General features: G+C 41.6%; 1 protein-coding gene across 3 annotated transcripts in view; it reads left to right on the forward strand.

Moving 5' to 3' along the window:
• Nucleotides 1-26,019, forward strand: part of SCGN (secretagogin, EF-hand calcium binding protein) — a 71,628-nt gene that overhangs the window by 42,309 nt on the left and 3,300 nt on the right. The gene's annotated exons all lie outside the window — the stretch shown is intronic.

Raw genomic sequence — 26,019 nt, forward strand, 5'->3', positions numbered from 1 at the left:
TCCAGCTGTTATGATGCAACTGCTCTTCATAAAATATCAATCAGAAATTCATTAGGCCAGAGGAAGTGTCCTCTGTCCCTCTATGCACAGAGCATTCTTGTCCTCTGAGCAAATGCCTTTTTATCCTGATCTTCTTCATGCTACCAAACATATTAATGCACTGAGGTCCTTTCCCACAGTATTATGGAAGACTTATTCCTGAGTTGGTAAGAGAAATTCTTGAGGGCATAGGTAGGCTGAATTTCTACATCATCCATGGACTAGCCTATTGTCTATGGTGAGATAGGGAGGCAAGTTGACCTGCTTCCTTCAGTTTGCACTGTGAAGATCTTCCTCTAATATAAAGACATACCCAATGCAGAATACAAAAATCAAAATATTAAATCTCTTCCACTTTATCTGGGCTTTCTCTGTGATAAGAGGTTTCCAAAGGCCAGGTATTCACCATGGAGTTTTAATACCTACCCTTTGACTGCTATTAATTCTTATGGGATAATAGTGGGGGGAACTCCTCACCAACCATAGAGCTTTGAAGTTAAATCCCTGTAGAAGGATGCCTGGAAAACAGCCATGACACCCCACTTTCTGCAGAGACTATACAGGGGAAGGAGAGAGCTGGGTAGACAAATTTGTTCTACTTGAAAATGGCCCCCAAAGGGTGTCCTGAGTAAAGGTACCCATGGCAGGTGAGTGGCTCTATAGCACCAAAGTTTAGTTGACAAAACTTGTCTCATCTCTGAATAAAACTGCACTAAGCAGAAAGCTCAGAGGAGGAAAAAGTGACACATGTTAACAACAATTACTGTTTTTACAGTTAACTGTAGTAACTGGTCCTAAACCAGATTTTAAGATGGTGTGAGCTTGTCTTCCTTGATCATATTTGTACTTCATTCTGAATCCCAGGTCGTGGTAATGCTCTAAAGTAATTTATTGCTCATTTCAATTCTGTTATTTTTAATTAACTTGGGGATTCATGAATGTACAATTTCTTTGTTCTTAGAGGAGCTGAGGTGCTTTTCCTGCTGTGTGGTGTCAGCTGAGAAGACAGATTGTATCAGGTTTCACATTTCCAGTTAAGCTACACTCTAAAACTGCCTTGCCATCAGGAACATATTTAGATGTACAAAGGAAGGGGTGAAAGCATTCAGAGAAATTCAAGTTCTGTCAAAGTCCCTGGCCCTTGCCTTTCATGGGAAGAGCTGTATCCAGGCCTCCTGCAAGAAGTCCCTCACTCTGACATCCCAGTTCTGGCAACTAAAGTCAATGCCATGATAAGCTATCCAGGCTACATGTGGTGTTCATAGCAAAAAGTTGGTATCCCTATAAGAAGAAAACCCGTAAGAGAAGGTTTCTATACTTGGCCATAGCTTTGCTCCTAGAATACATAGACTTCTATAGGGCCAGGCACCAGTTCCCTGGGCTCTGTTCTAAGCTGTTCACCTAGCTATGAATTCACAGAGAAAGTTAATGAGGCCAGCATTGCTTTCCTAACTTCAGCTATTCTGGGCAGTATCATGGATTTAATGTGCTGCCTCAGCTATTGGAAGTCCTCTGAAGGAAGGACAGCAAGAACGGTATTTAAAGGAGATCATTTGCATTCAGAACTATTTAGGTTCCTTGCAGCCAGGTAGCCTTCAAGAACAGAATACACGTCAAAACTTGCCAAGCAACCTCACTGAGACAGATGCCTGTGAGGCCTTTGCCAGGCTGTTTGCCCCAGCACCTGAGCAGAAGCAAATGCACCCTTGCTGATAAGCGTAGGTTTGCTGTGTAACCTGGTTACTCTGCTCAGGCTCATTGTGGCTTCCAGACAGCTCCTTTTCCTGGTCCATATGAGCTCTCTCTCTCTGGTGTCATTAACACACTTTGTATGTAAATGACTGCAATACACCCTTGGAAAGAATTATTTGCTTATTTTTAATGAGGTGTACTGATAAACAAGCAGATTATAATGTTGTTGTTGCCTTAATGCCAATGTGAATGTTTAACTCACTTAAGTGTGAGTAACTGATGTCAGCTGGGTCAAGAAGCTTCCAGTATCCCTTTTCAAGACAAATGTTTTAAACCAGACACAGGCAGAAAAAGCAGTAGCAATTTAGGCTTGCTTGACTGACCACTCACAGTCATGGCCAGGCTAGCTGCTGGGAAAGCCTGCTTGGTCTTGAGACACTCCTGGGAAGGAGGGCAGGCTGAAGTATGTCACTTCCCAAGGAGCCCCTTGGTGAGGCTTCAGTTGAATATTGCTGGTCTAGAAGTCACTATACCTCTTAATTTTATTTCTTGGCTGTGACCTAGAGATAAGGTTCTTGCTGTGATAAATGTGTAGGAGATGCATAATTAGGCTTCCAGTGGCACACAGATGATACAGTTTTCCATACTATTTAAGGCTGAGGGTGACAACTCAGCCTTTGCCAACCAATATTCTAGCCTAGGGGTATCCTTTAATCATGCCTTGGATATCATAGTCTAACTGCTGACAACACTGTATTTATGCTATTGTTTCTCATGTTGTGTACACTGAAAACAAGGCATTTCAAACTGCAAAGCACAGCTGATGTAAATAAAAAATTACAGTTGTTACCAGGAAACAGCTGATCAATATGCAGTGCCACAGGAGCATATGGAGAGTGGAATAAACCTAGACTAGAATAAAGGATTGGCAGGAACCATGCCCAGGATATTCTGCACCTGGGAGACAGGGAAAATATCCATGAAAGGAAGGAACTGTTATAGGTGAGAGCTTTTTCTACTCACCTGCAAGAGATGAAGTTCCAAAGAGATTAACTGGATAGCATGGACCTCTCAAGGAGTTTGGAGATTAATCATCAGAAGAGATCCAGGTGCAGCTGCTGGTGATTTAAAGGCTGTTAACTTCAAAGTAGCAGGAAGTCTTCAGGTGTCTTCAGCTATATCACATGAGAAATTTGGACAGTGATAGTAAACAGCAAAGCTTGCAGGAGTGACCAGTCTAATTATTCCTTTCTGCTCTTCATTTAGTGTCATCAGGAGATCAGCAATTCTTGTAGGTTAAAGCAAAGTGACCTTATTCTGCTGTCTTGTGAAAAGGCTTTTCTGTCTTTACAACTGTCTCAAAGATTGGTGAAGGCACTGAACAGCTGGAAGTCATGCTATTTGTCTCCCTGTGGTTTTTTTGGTTGGTTTTGGTTTGGTTTGGTTTTTTTTTTGCAGAGTTACTCTTTACAGTCTTTAGGAGTAAAGCAATCTCCTTTCCTTGGGGGATTTTCTTAGTGTTACATGTGTTCATTGCAGGAATGAGAAAAATAATTTGCTGGCAGACCTTTCCCCTTTCCTTGGTTATATACCTTCTTCTCTTGCTCATCTCTTCCAGATAACTAACTGGGACCATCTATGAGTAAATAGTAGTTACTTGAAAGAATGAAGGTTTATATAATATATTTGATGCTTCTATCACATTTTATACTTTTTCTACACTGTATAATAAGGTATTTTATGGAAACATTAGGCCACAGCTCTAGAACAGGAAAGTTCCTTGAAAAATTCAGTTTGTATGTGGTTGTAGCACCTAAGTCTGTGCTAATTTTTAAACAGTGGAAGTACCCCTATGAAAAGTAAATCTAAGTGAGGTTTGGGGGTTTGTTTTATTTTTCTTTTTCATGTATGTTTCCCTGTGATCCTTCTTTTATGCTGTTTATGGTGAAAAAGCATTTTGATCAACCAGGAGGTTGGTGGAAATTCTTTCTGCTCTTATACACTGTACCCCTTGAAGAGAGTGGAAGAGAAGAATCTGGAGAGCAAAATAAAGTATTATATTACAACTAACAGACTATTGCACAGGGAGCTCTGCATCTGAGAGGCAGAGAAATAATTCCAAGGAGAAAGAGTGAATTTCACTTCTTGTATGGGGTATGTCTTCATTTTATCAATATTCTCTGGTTTGTGCAGACATCTTCACACTAATCTGTCAAAAGAGTTGTTGTGCAGGATTCATAGAAATTTAGTCAATCCTGAGTCTAGAAAAATCAGTCATCTTTATCATTTTTACAGTTAATTCTGTGCTGATATTGGTTTCTATCTCACTGCACAAAACCTTTATCTTGTATTGCTCAATTCTGCCTGCCATCCCTGATAGACTAACACAAATAATTTCTTCTAGGTGGAACAACCATACTTGCTTAAGGTCTGAATCCTGCAAATGTGTAAGATTGTATGTAACTGTGCTCTAGATTTCATTCCAGTTGATGTCAGGAGAGCTGTTCAGACAGGGAAAATGAAGTGTTTATGTGTTTTGTAGCAATATTAAGTTTTGCCCTTCCTCTTGCTATCAGTCCTGGCTGGCTCTCCCAAGTGCCTTTGAAGGCATGGCTCATTCATAAATGAGCCATGAAATAAACTCTGAAAAATTAAAGGAGAAGTCCATCCCTGGCCTCTGCTTTCAAATGTTGCCTTTAACAGTGTAGCAGGAGCTGTTTAAAACAGCAACATTTTCTGTGAGAGAGAGAGACTTTGTATCACAAAGATTGAATAACTCATCAAAGAGGCAGGAGCAAGCTCAGTTACAGGGTGTTTTATGTCCTCCTTTCCTCTATTACATAACTGCTGCAATCACTTTAATGCCGGCTGCTGATGGGGGAAAGTCAAAGCCTTTGGCTCTGGGTGGAAGGATCCCAGGCACTTTGCCTGCAGCATAACAGGGAGGCAAAGGCCAATGAAATAGTTGCTTCTGGCATGATTTATTTGATACAACAGAAAACTAGTTGAAAAGCACATGACAGTCACAGGCTATGTTAATACAAGTGGGGCAAAATAGAGAACTGCAGAGGCTGTTGACCATTGGGCATGAGCATGTCCAATGAGCACCACCTGAGCATGTCTGAAAGTAGATCATGATGGAGCTGAATTTTCCGTGGTTAGTCTCAGGAGTATTGACAGATTGCCAGAGGGTGAGGTATAGGGAAAAACCTGGAGTCAGCTTTAATTCCACTAGAGAGGATGGTGTCTGTTAAATTTTGGGGTTCTTTTGTTTTTCTCTTATGTCAGCTATTCTGCTAAATCAGATAACACACTGGGCTTCTCCCACTTGGAAGTTTTACTTATCCACTTTGGGGAGCATGAGTCTCCCCAAAGCAGAAATCTTCATCCCTGGGACAAAAGGGCCAAGTCACTGCCCTTCTCTCTGCCACAAATGACCACAAATGCCCAGGCCAAGCAAGTGCATTCAGTGCTTTGTGATGGGATGGGGTGCTGGGGTAAAGGGCTGAGTGAGGAGCTGAGAGCCAGAGACAGCGTCGGGGCAGTGAGCCTGAAACCTGTCTCCTTCTGGTCAGGGAAAGGTACAGAGAGGAATCTGGTGACAGGAAGACATGAAACTTTGAAGATGAAGAGGGAAATCTCATGTCTGATTTTGCACCCCTTGCTTAGTAGGGGATGTAATGTAATTAGACTGCTAAAACATGAGGCTGGGTAGCTCTTTAGGTGGCAATCTGGCTAGGGCTGCCCAGAACCAAAGTACCTTATCCTCAGCATGAACATACTGTGCCACAGACCAAGCTACTCCCAGGCTACATCTTTTTCTCTTACAGAAAAACCGTCTTCTAGGGATCAGTCTCTTATCCTGGAGGATTTGGCTTTTGTAGAGCACCAGAAGCATCATCAGCCAACCATGGGGACAACTTCTGTAGTATTTGGTCACCTTTCAGTCTCATCAGGAAGCACCATACTCAGCACTGGACAGATACCAACAGTGTAGCTGTGAATTTAGTGTGATGGACATGTGCTGGATGCACTTTGACATGTCAGATGTAAGGATCCTTTACAAAATGATACAGATGATGTCAACAAATTTAGATTCATTATCTTAATGAATTCATAGCCTCATAGCCATGAAAAGAGAAGCTGGGCCATGATATTTTCTTAAAAATAAATTGTAATAGCTTTGTCATAAAGACATTTAGAAAAATTTCCTTTTGCTTAAGATATTCTATAGAAATGTAAGTTACATAAAGGTAAGTTCTTTTCCCCTACACATAGCAAAGACTGAATTGGCAGGTGGAGGAACAAGTAATTTTCTGAGCTTTTGGGATTAAACTGGCTGGCACAATGAGGCTCTACATTTTAACTTCATCATTTGCAGTAGTCATTCACATTGTTATGAGAGAAGCAACATGCTAAAAAACCAGACCTAGACTATCTTGTACATAACCTGTATCAGAAGGAATGACCTTTGGGGTAATGACCCCAAAGTGGACAGACACCTGGATCTGTGAGTTCATTAAAGGTGTTCTTGGCACAGCCCCTCCACTCTGTTCTCCTTTCTGCAGATCTGCTGTGCTGCACCTCCCAGAGGTGCGGCTGCACCATGCCAATATGTGAGTGCAGTACCAGGAAACAGCCTCACACCAACTTCGGGGTGGTGCTAAAGGGAAACAGTTCAGTGAAGACACAGAGCATGAGCCTGGAGATGTTGCGTCTCCACACCCCCTTTCCCCTCACTGCTGTACATGTGCCCAGGGAGCTCCCCAGAGGAACCTGCTGCTGAGCTCCAGGATGGGCAAGTGTAGGGTCCAACCTCAGAAACAATTCCTCTGGCAGTTCAGCTTGGTTTAATCTCTTTAATCCTTTCTTCAGCTGCCTATTGGAACCACAGAGAACAATGCACCTTTTCTTTTTGCTGCGTGCTGATGAGGCATGGTGTCTTAATTACAAACAGCTACCCCAGAGGGAGATAGATTACCTCTCCAACCCCATTTTAGAGTGCTGTGCTGAATCACATTGATCCCTGTACAGAAACCACATTCACCTATACTGCCTTCTGTTTTCTGCTTGTCTTTTAAGCTGAAGAATACTTAGATACAGTGCATCATTAAAAATAAAAACTCAAACAAACCAAACCAAACAATTACAACACAAAAAACCTGTTTGTGTAAATATTTTTTTAAAAAATCCATGTTTGATATTTTTCCTGCAGCCATATCTTTTCAATTTCCTTCAATACTCCATTCATTTATTTACATACTGCATGCGAGTCAGTATGGTACCTACTGGTACAGATATGGATTAATATTTTGACCTGTTCATTTGTAGTGGGTGCAGCTTTCTTGAAAAACAGCTCTGTTTAATTGCATTTGGGCAGCGGATGTAAAGACAGTACTCTCTGGTATTCGATTCAGGCTCAAGTATGCTTAGTGGGGGCACTGTCCCTCAAGTATCCTATTTAGTAAATTGAACTGCTTCTAGGGCTTTTTTTAATATATACTGTTGTGAAAATCAGTTCTTTATACTGAGTGTGTGACTAAAGGCATAATGGAGAGCTCTGGTACCTGACCCTGGGATCTGTTCCAAAGGTCAGGAGGTGGAGGGTGGCTTGCAGGCATCAGACCAAGGTCTCTGCCATGACCTGTAAGAGTTTAAAGTACAATGCAGATGTGGGGGGTTTAACATTTTAAAAAATGTGTGTGTGGATGGACTTCATAAAAAGATCTTAATTTTGAATTAAAGTGAGAGGTGACCCAATAGTTCATGTACTGAATCAAACAAAAGAGAAATAAGGCTCTAAGCTCACCTTCCCATTTGTCATAAGACCACATACAAAGATGAATGACAGGCGACGGCCTCATGCTGACAGTTTGATAAACCAAGGTCTTGTGTGTCTTATCACGTTAATTAAGGCCTGAAAAACTTGTGGCTAGCAACACTTGTCATGGCTGTGTTCATTTGTAATTAGCATGTCAATCCCTTCCACTTAACTGGCTGCCAGTCTAAAAGTCCATAGCAGGCCACCATCTAAAGCACGGACTTTTGGACGGTGTTGGCTGCTAAGTCTTTTATGTCCCTGCTGAAAGAAGAGATGCCCTCTATGGTGTTCTTCATAAATATTCTTGACTCTCTCTGCCTCTGTTATTGTGTCTTGCTCATGTAGGATTTGACTGTTCATTTCTGGAGGCAATTTTAAAACATCTGGAAACAATTACTTTGCTTTCAGGGTTTTTTTGATACCTTTTTTTTTGCACTTCAATCAATTTCATTCAGCCACTGGGGACTCCAAAGAGCCCCTTTCTGTGCATACCCCAGCACATGTAAAATAAAACATCATACTTTGCTTACTGCCATAGGGCAGGTTTTATTTCAGCTTAATCCTTAACTGATGTTCTCAGGCCTAATCCTGCTTCTCCCCTCTGCAAGGGAATATTATCTGGAGCAGGCTGTAAAAGCCTGGTAGATCTCTGTGCACTCATCCAACAAAACCCTGGTGACCAGAACCAAAAAGACATCCTCCACAGGTCTTCTGGGAACTTCTCCATTACAGCCCACTGTCCCAGCATGATTTCTTCTATTAATAGGGGGATCTTTTCAGCTGCTTCTGTGCAGACTCACCCACAGCTTCTCTCCTGGTCTTCAGGATCTGATGCTAGTAAAAAAGACAAGGGGAAAAATGCCACCAGCTGCTTGTGTCCTCTGAGCTGGGGCTTCAGGGCACAACCACACTGTAGCCAGTGCAAGGTCCAATGCTTTTTTTCCTGACTCCATCAGGAGTTTCAGATAGAAGTGAAGGACATGCTGCCGGTCCCCAAGAGAGGAAGTCTCTGAAGGTGCTGCATGCTTTGTGTTGTATGCTAATACAAGAATGTTTGTGGCCATTCTCTTCATCCTTGGCTGCTTGATTCATTGAACATCCTCTTGTGTGAGTCCAGCCTAGCCAACATGTCCTGCTTGCAAAACCTCTCTCGTGTGACTCTTTGTGCACCAGGGCACAGAAAAGTAACAGCACATTGCACTGGAGCCCCAGATGTAGGGAGCGTTTTTGACACTTGTGCATGTTTTCAGTAACTATTCTCATTCTTATTGTTCTCTTATATTTTGATGTTTATTTTGACTTTTATTTAACATATCCAATAGAAATTATTAAATCTTGCAAGAAATGTACACAAGTTTGCTGTATTACTGGGACATTTCATTTGTTCCCATTGAACAGACTAAGCTGGAGAAAGGGAAGGGTATTTTTGTATACAAGACTGCAAACACTTCTAACTTTCAACCATATAAATAACAAAGACAGAGTAATGCATGATACACAACTCCTTCTCTGAAAAAGCCACCTCTGAAAAAAAACTGATGCTGCATAGTTTGGGATTCTTACTTAGTTTTTTGATAAGTCTAATTCAATGGGACTTCTTGCATCTTACTACTAATTTTTGAAAGTTTTAAAATATACTCATTCTGACCCATGGAAAAGGCATCTCAAAGCATCGTATCTTTACATATAAGTGTACATGTACACACACTCATGTACAGTAAGTCCATCTGTTATAACACACATATATATTTCAATATACTTCTAAAAGCAAAACCACAAGGAAAACCCTCTCATCTCCTTGACAGCTCTTTGTGACTTTGACAGATGTTTCTAATAAAGCACAATGATGCAAAGAGTTAAACAATAGTTCTGTAGAAGTCAGTGCGGCTTCTACCATTCATTCCTTGTAGGGCCAGTACTGCACTCCAATCTCTGCCCAGACCAAATTAACAGAAATGTTAACATCACAAGCTTTCCACATGGGTTTGGATTCAGTGTGAATATCAAATCATCTGTGAGATCACCTCCCCCCTCCATTTCTGAGTGCTGTTAACAGCTTGAAAGGATCATCTCTAATGTTATTAGAAAAAGAGAAAATATTTGAATAATGTAATTTGCTGTTTCTTATGTGTTTGTCTTATATTTTCTGCTGCTTCAATATAAAAATAAAAAGATATATTTCTCTATTTGCATATTATGTCAATTGAACGCTTTTGTACAACACATTGAATATGTCTCTCTAGCTTTATCTCCATGAGACAGAGCAAATATCCCCAGATTGAGGGTAATATAGGGCACTTTGTAAAGTGTCTGAATCCAGAAATAATTTGGAGAAACGCTGCTGCAGAGTGTAATTCTCTCTTTGCCTGCTTTTTGCTCCTTTCCTTCCACAGGAAAAAATGGAGGGGTTATTAGAAACATTTCTGTTACTCATCTTTGAAATGGTTCTGTGCTAAAGCTAAATGGAGACAGGAGATGTTTCTCTCCTCATTATCTTCAGAGTGACCTCGGCACTGATTTTGCCTATGGAATGCAGGGGTACATCTGCTCCACATCAAAGTTCATTCCACATTTTTCTGCCCTCTGTCATCCCATATTTGCAGTACATTCCCTTCTCTTTCCTTAATTTTCTTTTGCTTTTCCCCATTCTTGGCAGACTTCAAGGACACTGGAAAATTCACCATAGCATGTGTTACAAAAACAAAGAAGAATAAGCCTTTGTTATTTGAGGATCATCAGAACAATTTCTGATGAATTCTCAGCACTCTTGAATATGGCCTGCTTTCTAATGATGTTATTCATATAATTTCCAATATAAACTTTTTCCATCCACTATTTATTTTATTAGGTTTTGGTGAGCTTTGCAGCACATGAGTTGCAGTTTGGATTACAAAGGTACCTTTAACACTGCAACAGCAAACTTTGGTCTGTAAAACATGAGTTTTTCTTTTGTTTATGGTGCAGGGGTGCCAAAATACACACACACACAGACACAAAGGGAAGTGTGACAAACCTCAATAAAGGTTGACTCCTCAGTATAGCACACAAGCACACATTTACTAAAATGAGATGCTGCTGAGCTCTCTGCTAGCAGATATGTTCTAAGAAGTGTATGGGCAGATTTCTGCAGTATTTTCCTCACAAGGATGGAGCCAAAAATTATTTGACTCTGGTCTGACTAGCCTGTGAACCAACAATGGTCAGAGTAAATTTAAAATGCCAGATAATTTTGTTGCCTGGTCTGCAACTTTTAGCCATGTGCACTGCACTGGAGATACTGAGGTTCTTGAGTTCCCTTTTTAACAAGTTGTTTGATTTCCTTTAGGACAGTTTCTGGAGCTCACCTTCTAAAGGACTAAATGATTAGTGTTCCAAAGAACAGTACTGGAACTACATAGGTTTTAGTCCCACACACCACCACAATAGAACCAGGTCACATAATTTGCAGGGCAGGTGAAACTAGGCTGCCCTGGGGGTGGCTTCTGTGAGCAGCATGGATAAGACCTTTCTGTGCCACTTGGCCTGGCCACATAAGTGCTTCTTGTCCTGCCACAGATGTTGTTGTGGCTGCAGGGATGTATCTGAAGATATTGAAAACTGCTCCACCAGTGATGACAAGAAGCATTATTCCTTCTTACAGCACAGTCAAGTACACAACATCCCTGAGCATCAGTTTTGCTGGGCTAGAAGTGAACTGGGCTTCTATGATGGGCATATGGGTAAAAAGAAACATTCTGTGCATCCTCCCTATTCCTTCTACCCCAGACTATTCCTGCTAAAGGCTGGTTTGGTTTATACCATGTTTACATGTAAGCCTCTCAGTAACAGAACGCAGCACTGATGGTCACAGCAGGCTAATAATCAGATCTGCTTGTAAAATGCTTTGAGATCATCCTTTCTTTCTCTTCCCACAAATCAGCTTATTCATCCATAACTAATTCCCAAATTACTTCACTATTTGTCCCCAGCTACCTAACCCTCTGTACGGAATCTGCGTGCATAATTTGCATGGATTTGAGATGGGAGAGGAAGATACAATTTTAGTTTTACTCAAACTCATGGATGTGACTTTGCCATAGGAAGCTCAAAACCAAAGGCCCAGAAGGGTCAACTGAGTACCTACTTCATTTGCACATCTTTTATCCTCTTCAAGCTTTTTAACATAAATCTCTCTCAGAGAACAAACCTGAGTCCTTTGTCTTTCCCTAGTGTTGCCTTTTTTGTATAGGAAGGCCACGGACTGGTGTAACACTGGATCAGCTTTCAACAGCTTCACCAGTGTGGCAAGGACAATTGAAGGGCTGAGATCACTATGAAGCAGTCATGGAAGAGAGTCTGTGGCTCTTCCCAAATTCATTTCTGGTGTGCTTTTTTTCATAGTTCCCATCTGCATTACATTTAGTGCCTCATTTTCCAGTCGTTTTTGTTTTCAGGAAAACAGAAACAATTTGTGCCATCACATTGCATTTCTCTATAGTTAGACAAAGGGTAAATGGTAAGAATCCATTGTGAGCATTCACCGAGTCTTCTCTGAGCTCCTCACTTCTCTGCCTTTGAATTCCAGGGATAAAAAACTCTGCTATTCTCTTTTGCCTGTGAAGAAACATTTCAGTTTCAATCTTGCCTTTTAGGCTGTTCTGCTCTCCGGCCCACTGCCGGTTTCACAGAACACAAATAGTTGGAATATGCCATCTATGGGCCTGAGGAAGGCTTGCAAGTTCTAATAATTGGTTACAGAGGCCTGTTTTGCTATTTAAAGAGAGAGGCAAGCTGTATATTCCATTAAAGAAGCAATGGCAATGTTTGGAGACAACTCCCATCCCTCATCTTAAACCACTCCCATTCTAAATTTAAACCTGCCTGGCCACAAAAGTGCTTCCTGTTAGGAACCAAATACTGATTGTGTCTGATTCAATAGCACTTTACAGTGGTGATAGGAAGGAGAAATGGATGGAACAAAACTCTCCTGTTATTTTGGTGTTTGGTTGGGGTTTTTTCAGTAAAATATAAATTAATGTCGTACTTCACACAGCTTCTACCAAAGTCCCAACTGCTGAGCCAACCTCTAGTCTAAGATTAGAGCTGGACTTTCTGTTACTCTTATCAAAGTTATTTTTGGGGATAAATAAGGCTCATTTGCCTTATTTAGCACCTTTTTAATTGAGACATCATTTCAGCCAATAAAAGGATGCAAGGGGAAAACTTCAGATAGGTCTAACAGGGGACTGAGCAAAGAAAGCTTGTCATGAAAGTGCACAGCATGACAAACCGTGAGACATCTCGGTATGTAACCAAACCTTAGCAGCAGTGAGAGGTACTTAGGAGAGGAGAAGACTAATATTCTTATTCATGAGGCTGGATTCACTGGTTTTCACACTGAAGCTGCTCCAGTGTTTCAGTGGAGCCAGAATCCAGCCCTGGTCCATGGCGTGCACTTCAGTGACATACTGTAGGAGAACAGAGGATCCAAGGTACACAAAGTAGTCATTGCTCCATGTAATTTGTGGTAATTACTCATGTGCATGCTTTAGTTCAAGGTTGATTGAATTACGCCTCAATGAGAGACAGCTGATCAACTCAAATCCCCTGAAATTTATCTCGACCTTAGAGCATGCACAGGGACACTCATTATGAACAAGCACAACCTGTGGCAAGGGCTTAACATCCCCTCACCACCCAGTGGTGCAAATTCTGCTCTTTGTTACACGTGCCTATAGAACCAGACGCGTCAGGGACTGAGAGGAGTGCAAAGAGGTTCATGTCCCAGTTTAAGTCATGGCCACCAGAAACTAACTCAGTGGGACAACAATATCAGCCAGCACTTTCGAATTTGGAGTGTTTGGTACAGACCCATAGATCTATATTTAGCATCTTTTGACAAATGAAGGGACATTGTCCATCCAGCACCTTTTAAGAGAAAGAAACTTTGTTTTTTAAATATTCTAGACATTTAAGCCAAAGAGGGCAGCTGTTACTGTCTCCTCAGAGGTTGCCTGTCAACTGCATGTCTATCCAAGTGTTTCCTGGAATGATCCTGTTGCTTTGTGCTAAGAGTTTGCTTTAAACCTCTGTAAATCTGTTCGTCAGAAAGGTTGTTCCCAGGGCAAAAGTCCCCAAATTCTCATGGGGACAGTGCTTAGAATCTATTTCCTGAAAAATATTACAAATGGCATGCAGTAGAAAAGGCAACATAGTCAAGAAACAGCCACTAGCAGGCACTTTACAGTCGACATTAAGAATAAGCAAAGAAAGAGGCCTCTGTCCAGAGACACTGAAGCTGCTCATGCCACAGGCATAGCAACTTCTGAATTAAATCTGCTGCCACCTTCTTGAGTAAGGCTGACTTTCACTGATGTGTTGGTGTGGTTCCTTAGATGCTCCCTCGGAGTAGAAGTGATGCAAAGCCCAGATATCCTTTTCAGTCAGCCTCCAAGTGATTCTTGGTTCTTCTCCAGTGATGCTATCTTGAGGTTAGTGGCCTTGATAAATAGTGGCCAACTCAATTATACTCATTAAAGAGAATGGCAAAGCTGAAAGGAGAAGGTTTTAAAGATGTGTGAGCAGTTTCTATAAACAGCAAGCTAATCTAGACGCGGCAGCTGCTCTGCACTCTCATTTGATTGTTTCTGAATATAAGTGTTCTTCAGCAGAGTGTAATATCAATTCTCTTGCTTGCTGCAGACACCATGGCCATAATACTCCTCTCATACATCTACAGCTTATCAATGAACTGCTACTTTGACTTGATACTCTTTTTTCATATCCTCAGACATTGGCAGCATCTAAATCATGCTAATTTTCTGCACAGCTTCTTGCTCACTCATACACGTATCTAAATATTCATCTTTCTCTAATCTCCTAAAGCTCTCCTCCAGGCTTGTGTTACTTTCTTTGCATCCCTACCACAGATCCCACTTCTTGATTCTTGACAGCATCAAATACAAGCATTTTCAAAGCCCTTCATAAGTAAAATAAGGATCCAGTCTCCCTTTTTGGATACAGACAGGACCCTTGAAGACCTTCAGTGATGGGCAGAGGGGACAGTGGGTGTCTACTTCTTGTAACTTAAAATCCTAAAAGAATAAAATGATAGTTGCTAGCTGTACTCAGATGAATGCCAGTGGTCTTCCTCATCACATAGCTCCACAAGGAGCTCCAGAAATTACGGTGGGGGAGACTCCTCTGAGCAGCACAAGCTCCATGTCTTCCCTCCTTCTTGTCTTTCTCCGTTGATTGTAACTCATAAAAGAAAGTGAGTGGCTGGAGGATGTGAGGATCTATCAACAGCAGTCGCTAGTGCTCCGTTGGTGGAGCTCAGACCTGTTTCTTGAGAGCTGTGCATTTGGCTTGAAACAACATGGGCACACCAGGGTTGGTGTCATGGTATTATGAGGTTTTTGTGAGGTGAAGCACTGACATGTGCCTATGCAGAAGTCCAGCATTAAGTGGGAAAACAGATTGCATTTACATCAGCCCCAGTTTCCCGTTCATTATTCACAGTTTGTTAGATGGAACATGTAGTTCACTCAGAATTCTGCTTTTCAAATCTGCATGGTTGCTGAAAGTGATGGTTACATTATTATGACAGATACAGAGGGATGAGTAGGAGTGCTTAGCTTTTCATCCACAAATAAACACTTTTCCAAAGCATTTTTGAAGTAGCCATCCCAGCATTTAGGTTTCCTTAAGCTTAATTCCATTGTTTTTTTCAGTGGGTTTGTTTAAAAACAGGAGAGGAAGTTCGTAATTTAGTAACTACCATTCCAAGGACAAAAAGGAGATCTGATCGTGCCTGTGTGCTTTTTGGTAGGACACAGGAAGGCAGAAAAATAGACTAGTCCAGATTATACTAGAATCTCAATTTGGAGACATACTGTCTCACCTTTATCCACCATAAGTGCATTCTTCCAGATGTGTGCCCTATGTCTGATATGCATAAACCACATGCTGTGAGCTGCTGGGCCTATCAGTCCAAAATATCTAAGAGACCACAGAATAAATCTCATTATGGCCTAGTGGCTGTTGTGCAAAAATTTAAATTCCTGTTTTGTTTTTACCTTAGTGTTTTCGGGCTTCAGATGGGGAGCATAATGTTAATACTTCCTTCACTTGGCAGGAGATGGTTGCACATCCCACACCATGTTTTGTTGCTCTATTTGTGGCTGGCTCTCTTCTTCCGCTGCCTTGGCACAAACACCAGCAAAACCCAGTGTTTCCAGCTGGCTGAGTGAATGAAGCCACTAAAAGAACAACCCTCGGAACCTTGAAGCAATTAACACCTTCATGAGGGTGATAAATGAAATAATGGTGGTGGGGATAAAGAGGTCACAGCAGAGTCTAGGCAATGCCAGCGGCAAAGCCTATGGCTCTCCCTTCCGGGACTTGGCTTCAGTCGCCTCTGCCCTGGCTCAGCACTGCTGCCACTGACCAGAGCACAGGGTACATGCTGCTCTTTGTGACTTGGTCACCTTGGTTCAGAAACAAGAACTTTGGGGTTTCTGCTTTCTTTGACTGGTTCAAATTCATGCCAGCAATTCCAACACATCAATACTGTAAATAAAAGGGAGACATGAAACTAAGGGGGTTTTAGGCTGCTACCACAAATGGTTATTTATTTTCCTTTGCTTTGTGGTCTCACTGGCATGCTGCCTGTCTCATTTTACAGTCAAGAAATGTGGACCTCCATCACATGGTACTTGTCATTTAACTCCAGACAAGCTCTGATATCTCCTTTTGTTATTTCTAGATTAACAAAACAAGAAACAGCTAGTGTGTATAGAGAAATTACATCTATTGTGATTTCAAAAGAGCAACATCTTCATTTGGTCTTTATGGGGAAGAAGTTTTGCTGCTTCGGGAGTCCTTGGACATCTTCCAATTGAGTCTTGGTGAAAGCAGGTGACACTCGTTGTCTCTCTGCTCCTGTATCCTGGGCTTTCTGTCTGCTTAGTAAGTTTCACCAGTGCCAGAAACTCAGAAATGGTAATTTATGCTTACTGGAACAAACATTGCCTTCAACAAGAACACCTGCTCCTGTGTAAGAGACTTTCCATTTTGCAAGGTGATCAGTCTTGCCTGTCCTTCCTTCCTGCACTATAGTACCTGATTTGAAGTTGCCCCAGAAATCCTGGTTTAAAAGCTTGCACCGTGCTTGAGGATGGACCACTCTGAACCCTTCAACATATCACTGTAAACCCAGCCAAAGAAAAAGGATTAAGGCTTGTGCTCCATGTGTGCAATAACTCTACTCATCAGAGACTGAAATCCAAACAAATTCAAGGTATGTGCTTACATATATTACATAGTGAAACACTAATCTTCATTCTCATGTAACAAAGTGCAGCAAATGTTTAATGGACATAACCTGGGAGCAGTGAAAATGTGGGTAGAAAGTACCAGGGAAGGCAAAACAGGGTAATGTCAGTCTCAGGGAACAGGTTCTAGGAAACCAGGACTAGAATAGGACTAGGTTATTTTTAAATTGCTATTTACTGGATAGGACGTATGTCTATTTGAAATTAACAGCGGCATTAGTAAAAAAAAAATCTACTTATCTGAAGTCAACAGAAAAGAAGGTTGGTCACTGAAATATCTGCCAGATCAAAATTTTGAATTTGATCTGCCAGATCAAATTCAAAATAACAAGAAGGTAGATTTGGGATTTAAAAGGACAGTTGATATCAAAACAGGGAAGTCCAAATGCCATGTTAAATGCTTGTTAAATAGAATTTTTTTTTTCCTCCCTGTTCCCACTCTTGCAAAGAATTGGTAAGTGGGGTAAACAGCACATGACTCTTTCCTCCCTTGGATATCTCTGCTGCTGGCTGAAGACAGCACAGCACTCCTCAGATGGCAAAAGCAAGAGGAATTCCTTTCGTAACATCTGCCTACGTGAGGGTCCTGGAATTTGCATCTTCCCTGAGCCTGCTTTAGCTCACCTCCCTGCCTTCTTGACATTCCCCTCTTGTTCAGCAGATAAGAGCACATTTTCAGAATCAGTTTTGCAATTACCCATCTTCTCAGTTTTCTTTCCTGACCTTTAAAGGGGATGCACCGAATAAATGCCTTTGTACAAGTGCCAGACTTTCTGCAGGGTGGCTGTTTCAAAGGAGTAAATATGATCTTTTCATAAATACCATGTCAGGCCCATGTAACTCACAACTTATTTATTACAGTCCTAATGCACACCGTGGAAGCCGGGGCTAGTGTTGCACAAGAACATCCATCTAAAGCATTTCAGAACTGCAGAGCAAGGTAGACAGCTAAATTTTTGTGCAAGCTGCTTGGTCATTGTTAAGTCTAGCTTTTACTTGAGTTTTGTGAAGCATTTAAAGTTATTCAGAGTTTAGAATAAAATTATAAAAATATTGCAGCCTGTGAATTGTTTGTTAGATATATAGCCTTGGTATTCAAAATCCAAGCTAGCCACCTAGGTAAAAGGACAGAAAACTCTTCTGTGACATTGAGTGTAATCAGTTCGTCCCCACTGACTAAATATTTCCAGCCTCCTTCAAAGCCTTTTGGGGTTTACACACCCCCACAGGGCTCACCTGAGCTGGACAGAAAGCTACCTTAATGAAGAGCTTTCCCATACTTTGCTGTCACCATGATATCCTCAGGAGAGGAAAATGGCCCCTGTCTTTGGTGTGCATTGGCTCCACACTTATGTCCCCAAACATGGGCAGTGGGAAGCCAAGAGAAATTCCTTGCTTTACTGAGAAGCTCAGCATGGACCACCTAAGGGGTGCCCTTACCCAGATGGCAGTCAGCAAGTAGTATTGGTTGGGAAGCATGTCTGGGTCACAAGTGTCACTGCTTCGGTTAACCCCTTCATTTCCCAAATACAGCAGTGTAGGGGAGGATTTCACCCAGTATGGAAGAGCCATGAGTTCAGAGCATCACACCCTGCAGCTGGCTTTCCTGCCATACATGTGTAGCATAGATAGCTAAATCCTCCTTCACTCCTCTGTCTTCCCCTGGTGCACATGTGCCTGGTGGATTGTGAACCTTGAGGAGGTGGTGGGTCCCTGTGCTTCAATGAAGTTGTAGTCAATGTAGCTGTGTTCAATGCCTTTTCTCACAATTTCTGCCATGGAAACTGTGTGTTTAGCTCTAACAGATCAGGGACAAATAGTTTATACTAAGCAAAAGCAGAGAAACCATCTCAGGGGTTTTTATGGTCCCATTGAGTATGCCTTGGCATTTTTACAGGGCTGGGTGCTTATTGAAAACGTGGCTCTGAGATCTTTGGTGGAAGCAATTTGTCCTTAAGATGAAAAAAAATTTCAAGGTCCTTTCTGTCTGCTGTCATCCTGCACAGTAGCATTTGATAGAATTTGATACACCCTAAGACAAAGGCTGGCATACCAATAGTAAATGCACGAGATAAAAATAGTTAATGAGCAAACTGCACTTGCTTCACTCTGTGCTTTATGCATAGTCATAGACAGATCTTAACCTAAAAAGATCTGATGCAGCATACATTGCTGCTGAGGTGAAAACATGTGTGTACTCTTCATGTCATACAGCCTGCTTTTGTTTATCAAGACACAAGTAGGTATCAGCACTGGATGCTTAGCTTTCACCTCTAAATCTGGTTTTCAGATCTAGTGGCACAACTTCTTCCATTTTTGGGAGGGGGTTGAATTAAACATCAATTCTTTTCAGTGATGAAAGTGTTTTAAAAGCAGCAACTCCACCAAGAGGTTTTGAGAGTCAGGTTGCTTGAGAGCAAGTAAAAAGTAATTGCAAATAACTTCGCTTTTTTACTGTAATTTTTAGATGGGAAGAATAAATCAGAACCACGAAGGGATGTTAGCAGAGCCAAAGTTATTTAGAGTTTAGGTTTCATAGAGCCATTGGCAAGATAAAGTCTTTTGTGACTCTATATCAACCTTCTTACAAATAGTTGAGAAAGTTGTACTATCTGCTGAGCCTGGGGGTAACTTCATTAGCAGTCACCACATCTTATTCAAATTACGCATACAGTTGGGTGTTTAAATTACAGGAAGACTTTGTGTTTAAGAGTTTCCGCATCATGCCGAGGCTTGGGGAAAAAAGTCAGGTTTGACACATAATAGGGATTGATGTGCTACTTCAAATGCTGGTGTTACTGGAAAGGAAGGAACTTCCACAGGAAGAGCAAAGGAAATTATACAGGAATCAATAAAGAATGCTAAAAATAGTGCTTGACTTATCTTCTATGTGAGTCAAAATACCTTATTCAAGGGATACACATGCTATGTCTTGGCTGGTATATCCAAACTGCTCTTACTGGTGCACAGGCTGTCAGGATTTCCTCCTAAGTGAATGGAGAGAGGCAAGAGTCTCCAGAGGACAGTTCATCTCACCTACCTAAGGAATTGCCAGCAAAAAGAGAGTGCTGTAGAAGCTGCCATTTTCCTAATTGCCATCAGCTTCACATGCTTAAAGTCAAGCATGTGCTTAATTAATTTCCTGGGGGGTACTCAGGGAGCTGAGCACCTGGCAGGACTGAACAGCTAGCTTGGAGGAAAATGAAGGAATTTGCAAACGTTCTGGATGAACCTGATGAACAAAACTGGGAAATGAGGAGAGCTTGCCTGCAAGGATGACTAAGTTGCAAGCTTGGAAGCGTAATAGGTCCCAGGAGAGAGAATATGATTAGTCAGGTAATTTACAGGTAATGTGCTTTCATGGTTTTCTACTTAGCATTAATTTTCTAAAGCACCAGGCAGAAGCTTGCTCAGAGGAGATGAGGGAGGTAGTGGTGAAGCAAGGGGCTGGGTGGCATTGTCGCCATGCCATGCCGGGAGCAGAGCTCTGGTCCCTGAATCCTGCCATGCCCAGCCTTGTCTGGCTATGCTTTTGCTTAGACAGAAGCTCTCTGGCAGCATCCATGAGCATCCTCTTTCCATCCACCAGGCCCCTCTGACAGCATTAGCACAGGGTGATCGTGCTCAGAAAGGAGGAACAGCCAAAGCCTTTTGCCTACGCATTGGAAAAAACTTGATATTTTTGGGATTTGAAGAAAAAGGTTCAACTTGGAAGTTTACAGGGGTTTTAGCTGTGCAAAGCAGAAGCAAAACTAAGCAGTGTGAGTTGGGAGGTGATGTTGTTAACCAAGGCACTAACAAACAGTAGAGAATGTGACAGGGAAAATGATGGGTGTATGGCAAATTCTGGGGGGGGAAGAGAGGATGTCACTTGGCTTTCTTCAGATTTGGGATTAACCTTTCTACACTGCAGTGGCTGTTATATTTGACTAATCAGCTGGTCAGATCTGTTAATTAGATCTATTTTAAGCCCACATTTAGATGAGCACTCTTAAAGAACAGATTAGATGAAGGACAAATACACTAGTATCCAAGGTCCTTCTGCAAAATGTGAGAAAAGATGGTTTGGGCACCATTAAGGAGGAGATTTTTGTTTCTTAAATGCTATTAAAGCCTATTACACAAACTCCTCAGGGCTCTCTACTCTCCTTAATGGGGATTTTGTGACTAGATTGAGAGCAATACAAGGCTCTAAATTTGAAGATTATAGCCTGTAACATGTCACAGAAAGTTTTTAACATCGCCCCTCTTAATCAGCACCAGACAAACATGTGCAAGGAATAATACTCTCCCTACATGCCTCCCACCTCCAACCTTCCCATCTTGAAAACAAAAAACTGCAAGAGCCAACAGATCTGCTCTGGCTTGTTTTATTTCACTTTGAGCTTATTAAAATGCTGTGTTTGCAGTTTATATTTGTTGGCACACTGTTATTTCAACGACATTTAAACAAGAACTACATAAGCAACAGGCAGATCAAGAGAGTAGCTCATTTAATTCTGTGTTTGATGGGATCCTATGTAGTCTTATAATCACCAATTACATTGTCTGTGCTATTTATTTGCTTTTGATTTACTTACTTCAGAGGATGACTGACTGACTTCAGCTGTTTCCCTTGTTTCTCCTTGTTTCCGCTTTCAGTTTCTCGAGTACCAGCATGACAAATAGAGCAACAACCAAATTAATCTACCAGCAGCAAGTGTTTACAACCCCAAAGTATTGTCTGTGTGGGTGTTTAAATTAAATAGGAAAAAATAAATCTTTATTAGAAACAGTGTTTGTAATGTGTGACTGCACTCCCTTCTCCTCTACAAGGCCAGACCTTAGTATCCAAAGTCCCTGGCATGGAGCAAGTACTGCTTCCATGGCTGGCCATCCTCCAGCTGATAGCTGCAGCCCTTCATGGGTTGGTACTATCCAGAGCATTGTTGCAGGCCTTTGTTTTGGCTTGGTAAACACACCTTGTAAAATCATTGCTAGTTCCCAAATAGGTTGTTCAGGAGCACTCAAATCAAGCTGTTATTTTCTCTGTACAACTTGTAGCTACGTCTGTACAAGTAAATTTATTGTGCCTTGCTCCACTCCCTAGCATTAAGGGCCCCAGTACCATGTATTTAACCTCTGCTACTCACCAAAGAGTGTGCCTATCTCAAGCTGCCTCCTGGGAACAGTTTCTGGGCCAGGAGATCTTTGGAAGATGCCCTTTGGCAGGAGCTATGCTAATAATTTGACAATACTTTGCAATTGTTCATCAATTTGAACAAAATTGTTTAACAACAGAACAAGCAAGTTCTGCCTCCTGGGAATGGTCCCAGGCATTGTTAGTGACTGTGTGCTTGGACTAGTAAATTAATGTTTGCATGTGACTCCTCTTCCTGCTTCTCAGCAAAGCTTGACTTGGTCCCACCCCAAGTTCCAGCCTTGTACTCCTTCATCTCAGAACTGAATGTCCATAGCCAGGCAGCACAAAATTGATGCCATCCACAAACTGCCTGAACTTTACCCTCTTGTGGTGTCTTTCAAACAATCAGCCTTTCTCTTGGGACTCTAATTTGAATGTCCTTAATAAATGTGAGCCTTTTTTATCATACATTGAACTTATGCAATTCCCAGGCAATACCTACAACTTTTTCTGAAATTCAGGAACCAAAATTCAATTGACTTCAGCAGTAGAGTCAGTATCACAGCTCTGTGGATGCTCTGCTTCCCTGGATACACTGGTGCCTTCATATGGTGAGGAGTTGGGCTACAACTAAAATGTTTAAAGAAAAATTCATCTTCTGTGGAATGCACAAGGCAGCTTTAGCTCTATCTCCTGAAACCAAGCCAAGATGAGAAGGCAAAATGTTTCCTTTCCCATAGTCCAACAATGATAACATTTTTCATATCAGGTTCTTTTAAGAAAAAAATATACTATGCCCGTGTATATGGGAAGTAAGTTCATCTATTTCATCTCTGTAATTTCTTCCCTTTCTTGTCAGCTTCATTTTTTTCCATAAGCTCTGAGAAATGAGCAGTTCTTCCCTCTTTGTCACTGGAAATAAAAAACTATTTTGTGTGAGCTTTTCCATTAGGAAGCAAAGCTGAATCTACTATTCCCCTACACACTGATTATTGATTGTTTGGTCATTTGGGTGTAATGGTGCTTTCTCTGCCCTCTCAAGGGTGATGTCAATGGCAAAACCTCTGACAAATGTTAGTGAAAATTTGAATCCTGTTATATACATATACAACCCCAAATAATTCCAGGTCAGGCTTTACTGTCTACCAAGACCTCCCTCATCCTCAGTGGGAGCCCTGAATGTCTTTGCTGCTTTCCACTTCTCTGTCTTCTAAAGGTTAAGGAAGCTAGAGTGACAGTCACTCTGCAGCAGACTTACTTTAGGTTAGCATGAAAGTGCCAGAATGAGTCAACCTGCAGGAGAGCTTTGCTTTCCTCTTAGAAACAGAATGGAGAATGGTTTATATCAGATTACCCAAACAGTCAGGGAGATGGGAAAAATAGTCAGAAATTATTAGGACTTGGTGAAATGAACACAAGGCATTTGGACAGTAAGTGGTCTATGGCCTGAACGAAAGAAAGTCTTGTATCAGGAAATGACAAAATAATGTGTAAATGCAGATGAAGGAGGGACAGTAAGTTCATTGTAGTATGTTCTTAAAGGCTGGAGGAAAATCTTATCATGATGTGGGGGTCTGGTATTTTACCTCCTCTGAAACTTGAGGAGGTGGATACAGCTCAGTCTGATGTCCTGACAGTGGAAAGGCAGAAGAAAACCTTTCCCACAGCTTTCTTTTCTAGGAGGAGGAAGTCTTACTGGTATCACAAAGCCACTGGGTTGTTCCCAGCTGAGGAAACAAGGAGGTGAATCAAAATTTCCCAGGGTTCCATACGGAGAAGAACAATGGTGGGGAATGCCTAAAAGCAAGGAGCTGCTCCATGCTGTGTCAGACTGTGCCCAACCACGGCAGTCACTTCAGTGCCATCAGCAACCTCACAACAAAGTGATGGTGGACAGCAGAGGAGGCAAAATGTGGGGTATCTGAAAGGCACAATTGTCTGAAGCCACCTACTTCCATTAGCAACAGGTTTGAGGTCCTTTATTCAGAGGTGGGATGATCTGGATTAAACCTGAAGGCAGCAGACAGCAGGGTCCTACGGAGCTTCAGACAAATTCATACCGGAAGAAAAACAAACAAGAAGGACTCCTGGCCTGTTTTTGATGTTCTTTCACTCCTACAGGTTCATTAGCAGACAAAATTGTCTTGCAGGCAGCACAGGCTCTTCTCCCTCACATGCTTTTCCAGCTTCTCTGACAGGAGATAATGACTTTACTGTCTTAGGCTCATTAGCAGCATAATTTCACATTTTAACTTTCCTGCTGCTATGTTTGAGGGCCAATCCTGGCTTCCCTGTCCCTGTGAACTAACTCTTCCTGTTGTAGAGAAAACTCTTGGCAGTGTATTAAAGGGAAAATATACCTTTTGAGATTTTTTTTCCAGGATCATTCTTCAGTCGTTCACTTTGAAGCTGATTTAAACTGGGAGGCCTGCTTCTGTAATCTAGTGGCTGGCTTAAAAACAGGTTCCAATGTACTGCTTATCTTCTCAGGAGTACTCAAATTGCACATGGCAAGCTTAGAGACAGAGGGTTCACCATTCTTTTTTTATGTTTGTGCCTGTCACGCACTCCTTTACTTAATCTATTTCCAGAACACCTAACTGGTAGCACGTTTTTCAAAAAATAATTTTAAATAGCAAAACTAGACATTTCCCATGAGAATCCCCAGGAAGAAATATGTAGGTTTTATCAGTATTAATTCTTAGCTGGCACTTCCTCCCAAGAATTATTGTTCCCCTAAGAAAAATATGCTGCATGTTACTGCAATCTCATCCTTTTTATGAAGAGAGAAGACCAGCAGCCATTCTTGGAACTTGCCTTGCTTATGGCTATTTTATACACTGTAACCTTCCTAAGGAAGCACAACCCACCAAACCTAGCTGGAAGGGACTGTGCTCCAAGCAGCTACTTGTAGAAAATGAACAGTACAAATTGATGCCTGATGTAGTTCTGTTGATGGGATGTTAATGAACTTCCAGCCCAGAGAACCCTGTCTTGGACACGTTGTTTTCCCAGCTGCCTCAAATGATAGATGGTGCATTTTCACAGTCGTTGCACTGTAAGTAAAACAACCACCTTATGTGCAATGCCACTCAGTCTATAGCCTCAGAAAAATGTTAGCATTGAATAAAAAAAAAATAAATTAAAAAAAAAAAAAAAAAAAAGGATTGGGGCCAGCATACAGTACTGCTCCTCCTGATGTGTTGTTCTGGCTTCTAGCAGCTGGCAAACAGAGGTTTCTAGACCTAAAGAACATACCTGCATCTCTGTGTTTATCAGCCCTGACAGTGGCTAAGTGTAAGTGCTTTAGAACTAATCTTTTAGCCTTCATAGCATCCTGTGGCATTCCACTGTTTAATGAAGTGCTATGGGGAAAAATATTTTCTCTTTGCTTTAAACATCCATCTGAAGCTTCTTGGATTTTGTCTTATGAGCAACTGCCAATAACTACTTGTTATTCACCTTCCTGTCCCCAGCACAGGAAAGACATCAACCTCTTGAATTGAGTCCAGGGCAACCAAGATGATTGGAGAGATAGAGCACCTTTCCTATAAGGAAAGGCTGAGAGAATTTGTTTTGTTCAGCCTGAAAAAGTGAAGGCTTAGGGTGACCTAGTTGTGTCCTTCCAATAACCTGAAGGGAGCCCACAAGAAACATGGAGAGGGACTATTTACAAGTAATGCATGTAATGACAGCACAAATGGAGAGTAGGTTAAGATTAGATATTAGGAAAAAATTCTTTACTCTGAAGGTGGTGAGGCACTGGAACAGGTTGCCCAGAGAAGTTGTGAATGTCCCATTCCTGGAAGTGTTCAAGAGCAGGTGGAATGTAGCTCTGAGCAACCTGGTCCAGTGACAGGTATCCCTGCCCGTGGCAGGAGGCTGGAACTGATGATCTTTAAGGTTTCTTCCAACCAAAGCATTCTGTGATTCATTCACTTAATGATTTTATAACCTCTCCAGTTTCTCCTCTCAGTCCTCTTTTTTCCTAGACTGTGGAATTTCAGCTCATCTTCTGTATTAGAGAAGCT

This window comes from Anomalospiza imberbis, chromosome 1 (genome assembly GCF_031753505.1).
Source record: "Anomalospiza imberbis isolate Cuckoo-Finch-1a 21T00152 chromosome 1, ASM3175350v1, whole genome shotgun sequence".
Taxonomy (NCBI): domain Eukaryota; kingdom Metazoa; phylum Chordata; class Aves; order Passeriformes; family Viduidae; genus Anomalospiza; species Anomalospiza imberbis.